Source organism: Peromyscus leucopus, chromosome 19 (genome assembly GCF_004664715.2).
Source record: "Peromyscus leucopus breed LL Stock chromosome 19, UCI_PerLeu_2.1, whole genome shotgun sequence".
NCBI lineage: Eukaryota > Metazoa > Chordata > Mammalia > Rodentia > Cricetidae > Peromyscus > Peromyscus leucopus.
In genome coordinates, this window is record NC_051079.1 from 38,201,285 (window position 1) to 38,215,895 (window position 14,611).

The window sequence follows — 14,611 nt, forward strand, 5'->3', positions numbered from 1 at the left end:
CATGTCCATGTATACAGTAATATAACAAATGTAAATATAAGTTAGTATATATGTATGGATAAGTGAGTATATGATGGAAATGTTCAGAAGCAAGAATTAAGATTATTTTAGGGAAATACAATGTCAATGAAATACAAGGAATAGATTTTAGCAAAGGAAGATATACATGCTTGAGAACGTCACAGAGAAATCCATTCAACTGCAGTATTAATGTGAGTTGATGTTTAAAATAAAAATCAGACTATTTTAATTTTATATGGTACTGTATTGTCCACAAGACAGTATAATTTGAGATGAAAGTGAATATGAATTAATTTTAAATGTATATTGTAAACACACTGAAAATTAAAAACTTTTGAACAAGCAAGTATACTCAACACATTACAGCTAACAGAAATGGGCTCATGTAAAATGTTTATAAATCAAACAAGGTAGATGATATGGGGTGGACAAAAACGTTATCAAAGAACACGGGGGGAAGAAAAACAAAAGTAACATATCTGATAGACATTGGTCCAACAAGTAGCAGGTTTACTTAACAAGTCAAGATTTTAAATCATCACTGAAAGGAAATAGTCAAGGCTGAATAGAAACTACGTCTGACCATCTGTTGTCTATGGTTATCATATTTAAAATATGACCACACATATGAATTTAAAACAGAAAAGTGGATAGGCCAGAGAGGTGACTCTGCTGATAATGATAATGACTCTTGGTCACCAAGTCTAATGACCATAGTATGATCCCTGAGGCCCACGTGGGGGAAGGAGAGGACTCACCCAACTGACTATTCCAGCCTGTCCTATGATCTCCATGTTAGCAGAGTGTAACACCTGGTCCAAACACACACACACACACACACACACACACCACACACACACACACACACACACGTAGAATATCATTTTAAGTTGTGTTACATTTGTTTATTTTAGGCTGTGCAACATGTGTTTAATGATGCAAAGATGTGTTGCATTATTTATGTCACATTTGTTTAACTCTGTGAAGCTGTGCTACTTTGCCTGTCTGAAATACCTGATGGTATAATAAAGAGCTGAATGGTCTATAGTGAGGCAAGAGAAAGGACAGGCAGGGCTGACAGGCAGAGAGAATAAGCAGAAGGAGAAAAAGAGAGAAAAAGAGGATCAAGGAGTGAGAAAAAGAAAAGGAGGACTCCAGGACCAGTCACCCAGCTACACACCAGGCAACAGGGTAAGAAGTAAAGAAAGATATATAGAAATAGAAAAAGGTAAATGCCCAGAGGCAAAAGATAGATGGGTTAATTTAAGAAAAGCTGGCTAGAAATAAGTCAAGCTAGAGCCGGGCATATATAAGTACTAATACGTCTCCAAGTGTATTTATTTGGAAGCTGGGTGATGGACCCTCCAAAAGAGCCAAAGAGTGAAGAGTAAAAACAACCAACTACACACACACACCAAATAAATAAACAAATAAAAATTAAAAAACAAAGGCTGACATCATCAGAGAAGCTTTGTCCTGCAGCAGATGGGAACAAATAAAGAGACCAATAGTCAGACATTATGCAGAGTGTTAGAGAATTTGGAATACTCACCTCTAAATGGAATGTCTCTATCAAATCCCCTGCCATGTGTTCAGGGAACATCCCCACACCATCCCAGTCAAGAGAGGATAGAATGACAAGTGCCATGGGGATGGAATAGATCAAGAAGATAAGACCCTCTGATCCACCATGAGCAAAACTCATATGAACTTACAGAGACTGGAGCAGCATACACAGGGCTGACACAGGCTTGCACCAGGTCCTCTGTGTGTACAGTACAGCTTCCAGCTTAGTGTTTTTATGGGATTCCTCCTGAATGTGCAAATAAGTGGATCTCGGATTGTTATGCTGTCTCTCGGGCTCTTTTCCTTCTGTTGCTTTTTTTTCTTCTGTCCAGCTTGGATGTGAGTTTTTTCCTTGTACTTTGTTATATTTCAAAAAAAATAATTCAACATATATGTAAATAGTAGAAATGATTATGAACCAGTTGTAATTGAAATTTTTATAATTGGTGTCACTTTTGGTAGCCTTTAGAAACACAAACTATAGGGAGGAAAACTATAATCATGATATACTGTATGAGAAACCAATCTACTTTCAATAAAAGGAGAAAAAAGCCAGTTCAAAGGAAAGAAAAAGAAAGAAAGGAAAGGAGAGGAGAGGAGGGGAGGAGAGGGGAGGGGAGGGGGAGAGAGAGAAACTATGTTTTTCACTGATGAAAGTTCTTCAGTGACTTCAGTTAGGATGAATAAACTCAACACAAAACATGAAAAAAAACAGAATGAAGGAAGGAAGGGAGGGAGGGAAGAAGGGAAGGAGGGAGGGAGGGAGGGAAGGAGGGAGGGAGAGAGGGAGGGAGGATGGAAGAAGGAAGGAAGGAAGGAAGGAAGGAAGGAAGGAAGGAAGGAAGGAAGGAAGGAAGGAAAGCAGGCAGGCAGACCAGCCAGCTGGATGACCTGCCTGTAATATTCCCTTCCTAGTGTGCATGCACTGTTGTTACAATGGACAAGGTTATCCCATTTTAAATGACATATTTACTCAGTGATAAAAATGAGCTGGAAGGCCTTTGAAAGATGCAATTAATCATCATAGCACATTGATTTCTAACAGTTCTCCTAGCCCTTGGTGCAGGAATGCACTCCTATACCCGAGTCAGGCACACAGACTTAGCTATGCTTGGGACCAGTCCTGGCCAGTAGAGTGGCAACTTCCATCTCATCCCAGAACAAGGGCTACTGTGCATCCCATTCTTCTCAATACTATTGGACAGGATCACCCTTATACCTAGACCCCAGCCTGTCCCCTGGGTAGCTAGGCTAAAGCACTGTTCTAGAGGAAGAGTATGTGTCACAATGGGCACTACATCACAGGATGAGGTAGGTGACTTGTGAGGTATAACTACAGGGCAAATGTGACCACAGTTCAGTTGTTAACTGATATTGATGAAGTGACAACTTTGGAGACCAGTCTTCTAAAGAGATGCCAAGAAAGCTTCCTAGACGTTTGGGCTCTCTACCCCGCCACCCTCCTCTTGTTCCTCCTGTTGCTCCTCTCTCTTATTGTTCAAGCTCTCGTCATGTTATGCCTACTCAGCTTTCTACCTGTAGACAAGCTACAGAGAGCAATTTCAATTCTGCTTCTCAGACTACTCATTTGCCTTCTATGAAGCATACAGCCACCTACTCCAACTTAATGGCCTACTCGCCCACCTTTTTCTCTATTGCCAGAAGTTCCACTAAGTGTCCTGCTCTAGTTTCTCACACTTCCTGTAATGTCAAGTCTCCCTTCACTCCGCCTAACAGCCCCACTGAATCATTCCCTAGTCTGTCATACTCACCAAGAGGACAGCTGCTGCCTGCAGGACTGAATAAGATACATTTCGATCCCAGGAAGGGGATTTAGCAGGTAAGGGTGCAATTCCTGATTTTCGTGACTGTGGGTTCCAAGCAGCCTGACTAGTAAACACAGGAAAGGCAGGATGATGAAGCCAGTACTCACCACAGATCCTCTCAGAACTGATATCTCCCCTGTCTTTATACCAGGCTGTAATTGAGAGACATTCAAAGAATCGAGGAGAAACCAATGTCTTCGGAAGGCTACAGAATCACCAGAAAGCCATGCTTTTGCAAGATACCTTAGAATTTTACACGATCACTGGATATCATTGTGTTCATTAGGGTACAAGGAAGAAATGCCCTAGGACATACAGACTGTAAGTCAAGAAAGAGGTTAGAAATAAGAACCAAACAGTAACTGTAGTTTCTTCCTATGAACTGGGAGGCATAGATGAAATGTATATTGCCATAAGAAGCTGAGGGGTGGGGCCAGCATGACTAGGTAGGATTCTGGGGTTAGTTTGTGTGACTGGGAGATGTGTTAAACAATTTAAAGACTCTGTTTCCCTACATCTAAACATAGATGTTATGAAATTACCTCAAGAGTTTGGAGCAGTAAATTAGGTATTACTTGCAATGTGTTAGCAATTACAAAAGGCAATGAAGGAAAATTGATGCAAGATATATACAGATATGGATGACATATAGATACACATGTATAAAAATTTGTAGAGAACCAATTACTTTGCATGATTCTTATGAATGAAATTCATTAAAAACTTAAAGAATATTTTTGCTATAACCTTGTATTCCACAATGTATAAAGCAAAATATTCTTGTAGCAATGTGAAATTCCAGTACTTTGACTGGAGATAGACCTAAGGTGAGAACTAGAGTTTACAAAAGGAATTGTAATTGAGAACTGGAGGAGGGTAATAAAAAGCTTATTTAAATATACTATTCATACAAAAATGGCAGACAAGTTGTGATAGACAAAATGGAAACACACTACAAGGGTGACTGCTAGTAAACTATAACAAATAAAAATACTAATTCAACTAATATGAAGTAATATCTTAAATGATAATAATTTAAGTTTGTCAATTATATGATAGAGTTGAAATTTACTGGTCCAGTCTAATTGCTGTGTATGAACAACTTAATTTAAACAAAGACACAGATACATTAAAATGAAAAGATAGATGTAGCTGCCTATTAAAATTCTGTCCTTGGTGGGAATATACTTTATCATGCCAAAATGGACAGAATAGTATATTTCTATTTACCTGTCATTCATCTAGACATATCAATGATGAGAAAGGTCTTTAAGAGTTTACTTTAGCTATATTGGTGTGCTGACTTTTTCCTGTTTTATTCCTGCTTCAGAAATCCTCATCAAGATTTCAATAACTCATCTATATAGTTACTGTCAACTGAGAGGAACACTGTATTTTACCCAAAGAGCTTATACTTACACCCTGAGCCCATGTATTGGTTGTCAAGTAGATCAGTGGAGAATATGCACACTTCACAATGGACATTCAGTAAAGGAATGAGGTGAGAGGTGATCTGTGAGATGCAGGACACAGCAGGTCTGGCATAGGCTCAGTCACTCCCTGATTTTGATGAAGTACCAACTTTGGAGAGACTTCTAAAAGGATGACATGAACATCTGAGATTCCTTTCCGTACCATACCCTTCCATTTCTAGTAGTATTCCTTTCTCCCGGTCCAAGCCACCATCACTGTAGTGCTTGTCAGCCTTCTAGCTGTCTATCTGTCACTCAAGCAAATGTAAATTCTGTTTTCTGACCTACTGATTTCCTCCCTCTGACACATTCTTTCTTGTACCCCACCTCAATGATCCATGCCCAATTCTTCCTCTTCCCTGTCCTCCTTCTAGGCCACTTATTAAATTACATCCCATCTTTTATCTTTTTTTCTTCTCTTCTGGTGACCACTCATCCTATCTATTTATTACTCATTCATCCCTGCCAAACACCTGAGGCCCTCTGTGAAACTGAGTAAAAAAAAAAAAAAAATCCCGAGAAGCCAACTTCTCAACTGATGTTATATTTCAGAATTGTCCAGCACTATGCTTTCATATGTTGATGATATCATCAACATAAGAAATTCAGACTGATGATTACCCAATCAGCCTAGCACCCCTCCATTTCTTTGTTAACCTAGATACATCTGTTCATCATGAAAAACCTCAGATTTTTAATGAAACCAGTCCCCTAAGCATATGAGAAGGCACAATATACAGTAAGTGTGGTTCTTTACACACACTGAAAGGGCTTGTCTTATTTCTAAAATTCATTCAGTGTGTAATTCAGAGACTAAGGAAAGAATATAACTGGCAAGAGATACTGGGTTTCACAAAGATTGGAATCATAGCCTTTGGTAAATGTGCTAGATTCACTTAGTAAGCATTGGTAAGTAAAACACATAAGTGAAGCTTAAGAGGACAGTATAGAATCTAAATTGGCCTGGATTTCAATATGGACTCAGTTTACTAGTTTACTTGGTTATAGAGTTGAGACATTTTATTACTCAGTCTCCTTCTCATAAGATGGAGAGATGACCAAAAGTGCCTCCTAGGTTTGCAAGAGGTGAATGAGGTTTGATTGGTAATATCTAAAACAGTTCTTGTCACAAAGAAAGGGCTAGATAACTGTAGGCTTCCTGTGGAAAGAGTCGCTTGTGTGGCATGGGGAGATTAGGACCAAAATCCGACAGTACAGAGATAAATACAAAATTCCTAAAGTTAGTCTTGGTTGGAAGACAGTTCAAGACACCCTATTTTAGATTTTGCTAATGCAGCATTGGAGGGAGGGTGAATAAAGGAGGGTAGTGGAAGATAGAAATTATTCAGTTAACTAAATGGAAGATTTAGAAAAAAATATGGTGACACACAATTCCCTTTTCATAGAAAATAAAGACCTGGTACATGTAGGTGGAAGTTTTGCAACTTTGCCCTGTCAGCATACCTCATATCAATCTCAACACACATGACAAGAAGAACAATCTTGGCTGGTCCAGTAACAAACACAACTCAGAGCCATCTGGACATTTCAGATGGAGGTGTGCATCTGGGCAACTTGAAAGCTGTCTTTGTGTATTCCATACCTATTTATCATTATGAATATGGAGATAGAGTCCCAATTGGCATTGGCATCACAAAAAGAAATAATGTATACTGAGAACACTGAATGATTGGATTACAGAGTCACAAGACATAATTTAGCTGGAGTTTAAGGATGATGTGTTTGTTCAAGGACAGACTTGACTTGGTCCCATTTTCAGTCACCTTGCCTATGGGAAAGCCTTTCCCTATTCAGACAGAATACTGCCAGTATCAGTGTGGGCAAGCAGGAGGTCAGACTCAATGAGAAACTTGCTATTCATGTCATTTTGTAACACTTGTTTAACATACGCCATTCACAATAATGGCAGTGTACAATCTATAAGATATATTCATATATATTTAGTGTATTCAAATACTCATCCTTGTTTATTGTAGAGCTGTTCACAATAAGTTGCAGAATCATCATAAATATCCAGCAACACATGAATGGATAAAGAAAGTGTAGTATATATACAATGGAGTTTGATTCAGCCACAAAGAGCAAGATTTTGTCATTTAGAGGAAAATACATGTAACTGGAGATCATCATTGCTAAGTGTACGTACAGACATTCATATATGCCCATATATGACTTGAAGTAGATAATGGATGGGCATAATTCATGAAGGGTAACTGGGACCGAATATTGTCAAATCACATGGTATACATGAACAAAATGTCACTATAAAACTTACCAGTTAAGCAGCCAGGAGATGGTGGCGCACACCTTTAATTCCAGCACTTGGGAGGCAGAGGCAGGTGAATTTCTGTAAGTTTGAGGCCAGCCTGGTCTACAAAGCAAGTTCTAGGAAAAGTTTTCTGATAAAAGTAAGACCCTTGTTCAGGGTATGATAATTTAAAGGTGAATACCAGAAGAAATTGAAAGAACTAGTTATATGTTTTTACTTCATTTTTTCCTTCTTTTTGTATTTTTTCTTTTTTGGTAAGAAATCCTCTTACAGGGTAGTAATAAAAAAAATGAGAAGAGAAGTAAAACAGTGCAGAGAAAGAGAGTAAAGAGGAGGTACAGAGAAGACATAAGAGCAAAAAGGATAAAGTGTGCAAGTCATAAATTTCCTCTAAAATGTCAAGACAACTCCTTATCAGGTGATGACATGTGGACACTGGCCTAACGATGATATGGGAAGGAGCCAGGAACACAGATGAAGGGTAATATTCAAAGACGGTGAAATTTTTTTTTTTAAAAAAAGATCTCTTTAGGAAGGAATTTGTTTGATGTATTCTACAAACAGGTAGGAGGTTAAAATAATTAAAGAGGAGTCTGTAGTAGGGGTGAGAACAGCCAGGGAGACAGAGCTTTATAATCTATCAACAGGACTGAGTCTCACTTTCAATTAATTTTCATCAGCCATATTGGAGGTATATAGTTTTAAAAAAATCAACCTGAGGCTAAAAATAAGGGTATAAATTTAGTTGGCCAAATGTTTACAGAGCATTTAGTAGACAGGATCATGGTGGGCCTTGAACTGAATGATCTGATTCATGTATAGTTTTGAAGTTACTCTTATCCTGTCAAGAGGAGAGCACATGATAGGAGAATATGAGTGATAATGAGAAGTCGGGAGTCTATGGAGACAGTCCAGGGTGAGAGCAATGATGTCTGAGTGGTTGAAACAAAAGCGATGAGAAGTTTGCTTGGCTTTCATAAATGGATTTGGAACAAAACAGAAGGAAAATTGGAGATGACTAAAGTTCTGATCTATGGGGCTAGGAGAGTTAGCAAATGAGGGGAAGCAAGATAAACAGGACTAAGGGATAAGATGGGGAATTTTTTAAGATATATGAACTTGATATAGACATAGTTAAAGTCCCAAATGTTAATTAAGGTCTCAGAACTAGAGGCACACATTTCAGTGATGACAATTTCGAAGCTGTCAGTCCATAAATGGTGCTCAAAATGGAGGTACAGTATGGACTTACTCAGCAATGGCCACTAAAGAGAAAAGAAAGGGGTGGAGAAAGAGGTGGAGAGTTCAACAAGGAAAGGGAGAATAAGGAAAAGAAAAAGTGAGAGTAAGAGAACAAGAACTTTTAGCAAAAGCAAAGGAAAAGCATGGGAGCTGTTTGCAGTTTCAGACTGGTCACAAGAAGGAATGCATGAATTTTTCAGTGAACCCAAAGCACAGGTTAGGGAAAGCTGTAGTGAAGGAGCAGGTTCTTGCATAAAATTCCCTGAGTTGCAAATACATTGCAAAAGAGAATGGCACTTTCAGTCTATGATGTGATTTTAAGGAAATTCTTAGAAAATATCAAAATTGGCTGCCATCCCAAAATATACAGACTTTGTGATTTTTCTATTATTTCAGCAGATATTTATGATGTGCCTACTAAATAAAAAAGAAGAAAAATGTGCCGAGTGAGTTTCCAGGCTTACAGATACTGTACCAGGCAGTTTACACATGGGCAAAAGAAATGAGATCTACCTAGATTGTCAGAAAACTGTCAGAGAGAGGCTAGGCTCTTTTCATTAGACATGATTTAAGATCAAGTTTTTTAAGGGTATAGACGTAAACAAAAAACAGTTTCAGATACCCTAATTTGAGTTTCAAGCATTGGAGATATTATGGGGTTCCTCTCATAGCCTAACTGTCCTTATTTAGAGGTTACCTATGGACAGAGTGTTAGCTCCCAACAGCTTCCTACGATTCACAGTCTGATTAATTTTTAGCAGGAAGAAAGCAGAATCTCACCTCTCCCAAACTTCTGACAGAAATGACATTTATTCTCACTGACTTCAAATAATTAGATGCCTGTCTGAGAACCAACCGCCATGGCTGGGGAAGGGTGGGGTCATGTGGATTTCATTAACTATGTGTACCTATGGGCCACACAGAGTTATGAGTTATGTGAGTTAAAGGCGGTGGTGATATTGGTTCAAAAATATGACAGATTATTAAGAAAAAAAGGGAAATCCGATACAGTGATTATACATATATTTGTGTGTGTATGAATATGTGTACATACACATAGCATACATATATACATGTACTGTTAATCAACATAATCAAAGAAGGTGCCTGGAGAGTGTAACATTTGGATTTATCCCTGAGAAGTCAAGCAAATAAACTATTACAGGAAAAAGATGAGATCTTAAGTTAACATATTATAAGGCAAATAGGCAGTGCCAAAAAGGTTTTGCATGTGCGTGTATGGGCTCATGTATGTGGTGCATAAGGATGGTAAAAGCCTAGAGTAGAATGTATTAATAGCTTGGAATTTAGAGGTAAGATAATATACTATTTAGAATGTGATCAGGAATTAATATAGCCTATGTCATGTAATATTTATTGTTTATTTAGGACCAGATCTAGGAACTTCCAATTTTTGAGCTCTTAATATTCTTCCATTTCAACATCCTAGAAATGTTGATGTTTGTTTTGTGACTTCATAATCTCACACACGGACAAAAACAATAAATCCCTTTTAAGCAGTTTTTCTCAGAAAGAGTATATATATAGTATGTAAGATATATATATGTATATGTATACACACACACACACACACACACACACATATATATATATATATATATCTTGTTCTACTTCTGAGGGTTTAGTTCTAGTATACCCGACATCTCCTAGACAGTTAGTTGAAACATATATGAAGTATCACATGTTTGAAGTATGACCGAAGTACATCATTCTATACATCTCCAAATCATCTGTAGATTAGTTATGATATCCAATACAAATGCTCTTAAATAATCACAAATTTTAAAATGTTTTTGTTTGAATCTGTGGAAGTTATGCTCATGACTATGGAAGTGTAACTTTGTTTCAAAAGTTCCTATGTGAGCTTAGGTGGAAGTTATAGCAGTTATAGCCCAGATATTCACATACCCTTGACCAAAGACCAGTCCTCCTTTGTTTTAGGAAGGTCATCCTAGTGCACAATCTCAGAAGAAACACACAAGGATTGGTAAGAGAGAAAGGATGCCTGTGCATCCAGCCAGATTGATATAATCAACTCTGGTGATTAATAGGATAACTTGTCATGGAGGACCACTTCACGAGTAGTCATACCCAGCTGTGATGACTGTGAATCACAACAATGAACAGCATAACAAGATATCAAAAGGAGAAGTAGTGGCATTTACGTCTTAGAGGTAACCAAGAGTTGTCTAATTGAAATTAAGGCCTGCTCAATGGGAGGGGGATTTAAGCCTGACACAATACATTTAGCCCACTATCCATGTAAGGTCATACCATGGGACTGAGAGTGGAACTTACTATTGCTGCTTTCCCAGGCCAGAATAATCTCCAACTCAGTCCTCGCTGCTCCTCCTTATACCCACAGATGAGTGTAACCTGAGCCTTACCAAACAGATATCTTGTTGTTACAGACACAGAGAAGATAACAAGCTACAAATGGTCAAAATACTAAGAACAGACCATGGGGTACCCAGGCCAAATTGATAGATTTACCACACAAACCCTACACCTAATGCTCAGGGAACATCACTGAAGAGGGGACAAAGAAAAAAGTGGGGAGAGGGAAAGAACCAGAGGACCAGAAAGCTGCTTGTGAGATTATATCTTCTTTATAGAACTTATTAAACTCAACCGTATGGTTGACTACATAAGACCTGAAAAAGGGCAAGACCAACATGCCATCACAGAGCAAGGAAATCTCACAATGCCTCACCTCTAGATGATGAAGTGATTAATGACTGCTGGGAGGAGGAACATTAGTCTTACTCAGGGATGAACCCTCCACCCCACCCAATTGATTATACCAAGTGGCCACATTTAAAAATATAGACATAAAGTAATACTAAATGGACTCAATACACTATATTTATATATTTCTATGTGTGTACATATGAAACAAACTAGAAAAAGTACACATTTTCAAGCATTACTAATGTTGCTAAAGTGTGATCTAACCAACAGTCTAACATAAAACTGACAAGGTATATACATTTTTTTCTAGCATAAATTTATATAATCTCCTCGGGTATAATTGAGCCTCTTGTAGAAGAGATAATAGGTTTCTATGACTAGACAAAAATCAATCAAGATTTGGGCTCAGCTTTGGCATACAGCAAGCTGCATTCAGTCATAGTAAGGGTAAAGAGGCACTGGGTACTGAAAAGACAGATAATAGGACTGTTACAATAAAAGAATGATCTAGAAGAGTGATGCTTTCAATTTACAGTGAGTGAGGTAAGTAAGCATGTAGCAAGGAGAAATAAAAAACAAAGTAGCAAGTAGCAGGTATCAAGACATCAAATTGGACACAACGTTCAGTAGAAGCAACTGGAGTAGCCCCATTGGGAGAGCAAGCAAAAATAACACCCTCAAATCAGGGGTTTATAATCTGCAGCAGAAATGACCAGGGAAGTTTGTGAACCTATCTCACTATCATTCCTGACTGGAAGATTTGCAGACAGGACAGAGCATTGGATAGAATAGAGAAGTCCTTGATACTTGTTCTACTACAGGTATTATTGTACCAGAAAATTAACAATACTAACCTCTGCAGAAATGGATCACCCTCTTGTTGTTCTCAAGAACACAGTGTTTGAGGGCTCTGAGTAGTTTGCTGTTGACCCTCTTCTGTGTCAGAGAGGCAGGGGTCAGCTTATGCCCCCCCCTACCCCGAAAAGGTCTAGGGAAGATACTTGAGATAAATATAATTGAGTCTGAGAAGCCTATATTTGCTCTCAGGATCAGCTCTCAACAAGCACACAAATAATCATGAGAATAAAATAGAATATTTACTATAAATTACCAATATAATTTATATCACAAGGATTTCCACAGGTTCAGAGATGCAAGATGAATGTGGAAGTTTTGTAGAGAGGAGGCAGAAGATGAACTATGGGGAATGGTGATGGGGAACACTTGAAGATCATGAACCTGAGCATGGCTCCTGACAAGATAACATCTGCCGCCTAAGCCTGACCTTGCAGGTCACCGTCCATTCAGTGTGAAGCTATATATTAAAAGAAAGAAAGAAAAGAAAAAGGAAGGCTCTCACTTTTTTTTCACTATGTTTTACCAGACTTTTTAATTACTTTAATTTCCTCAGATCCCCATGAGACAACTTACAATTATTGAATGTGCTTGCCAATTTAATTTCTATTGAACATTCAAACTTCTCCATATTCTTCACCAACTACTTGGCTTCTTTGGCAGAGGGTGTGGAACATAGCTGTGTGCTGCCTTTTACTTAACTTATTGTAAGGTTTTTTTTTTTTTTTTTTTTTTTTTAACTTACACAAACTGAAATCAACATTCAGCACTTTGTGTCACTGGTTAATGCTTATTTTACTTAAGTTTTTTTTAAACATTTATTTATTGATTTTGTATATAGTGTTCTGCCTGCATGCCTACATATCAGAAGAGGATACCAGATCTCATTACAGATGGTTATGAGCTACCATGTGGTTGCTGAGAATTGAACCTAGAACCTCTGGAAAAGCAGACAATGCTCTTATCCTCTGAGCCATCTCTCCATCCCTTACTCGAGTTTTTAATTCTTCCTTTAAACAAATTTAACACCAATACAGCAACTTGGAAACTCATAACAGAAAATGGCAAGGGCACCAACTCTGCCATCAGTGGTATTCATGTCCCTTTATGGAAATGAGTACTGAACAAAGGAAACAGAGAGATACTTAGGTTCAGTGTGCTGTTTCAAAAACGTATTTAAAAATGAGGAACGCTGTGTTTCTGACTTGTATCATGATGTTGTTAATCCACATTTGCAATACTCAGAACATCATTCCAGTAAGACACGGGCCTTTTCTAACTAAAAGGGAATGAAATCTCTAAAACCTATGCTTGCTGGCCATCCTATAAACCCAGACCAGCTGTTTATACTGCCACACAATAAGTCCATTTGTTATTAACAAGTTGATAGGTCTTGAATATAATTTCCTAAAACAATCACATCTGTGATAGAAAATCTTTTGCAGAAGTAGTAATTTTTCATGATTAAGAAAATATTATTTTGGGGCATAAACCAAACCTAACGTGAAAATGTAGCAAACATTTTAAAATGATCAAAGATGATTTGCCATAGTCTAAAACATCCACAGCTAGTCATATGACTATAAATTTATGTTTTCAGTCAAATTTTGTCATGCTTAAAATATGCAAGTGCCCATATATTTCTTCAAATTAATGACTTCCACTGTTTTAAATTTTGATTTTCATCCTTTTAGCTACTTTGGGAGGTGAATTTCAATGGAAGGCAAGAAATCCTTAGTGTGGAATTATCAGTTCTGTAATTGGTTTGTTTTATGTAATATAGCAAAAAATTAAAAGTAATATTTTGGGTTCATTTTTATGTATCTTCCTACTTTTTAAATATATATATTACTACTGTTTCATACATTGACATCAGAAAAACAAATTCTGAAGATGTTTATGCTAAGTAGCAATTTAAAATATAAATTCTCATATGTAATATAATTTAATTTGTTTTATTACTTTAAATAGGCATTTAAATTAATATATTTACATGAATTTAATATACATTTTTAAGTGTTGAAAAGAACTGTTGGATTGCTAGGCTCTAAAATTCTGTATTGGTAATTTCTAAGCCAAGAAATAACAAGGTATATAGATGAAATTTTGCCACATGGAGCCACCTGCAGCTATACCTTGAATTGAAATATTTGCCTTTTGTTTTAAAGTTTCACTTTTTAAAAAGTGAAAACTGAAGTAGAACTATATCACTTTCTTCCCTCCCTTTAGCCCCTCCCTCAAACCCATTCCATATTCTTCTACACTCAGGTTAATAACTTTTTATTTTTGTTGTATACATGTATGCACACACACACACACACACACACACACACACACACACACACACATGCAAGCACACATGCGTGCCGCTTGCTAAGGTTATTATTTCTTTGTTTGTATATGGTTTGAAGGATGACAATCTGTATTGGACAGTCAGTATGGAGGCTCATCCAGGGGAGAATCCAATTCTCCTTCTCCCAGAAGTCACTTATTGCATATAAGCCCTTTATCTAAGGGTAGGACTCTGAAATTATCCCCCTTCCATATTAACATGCCCATTGACTCGTGTGAAACAATCCTTTTGTACACTGTGAATATGTATTACTCTCATTGGCCAATAAAACCTG

At 37.5% G+C, this 14,611-nt stretch overlaps 1 long non-coding RNA gene across 1 annotated transcript; it reads left to right on the top strand.

The window, feature by feature from the left end:
• Positions 1–2,926: 2,926 nt before the first annotated feature.
• On the top strand, positions 2,927–12,470 carry LOC119086267. Its single transcript, XR_005089509.1, has 3 exons — positions 2,927–3,427; positions 3,565–3,734; positions 12,273–12,470. It is a non-coding gene; the product is annotated as an uncharacterized LOC119086267 (long non-coding RNA).
• Positions 12,471–14,611: the final 2,141 nt, after the last annotated feature.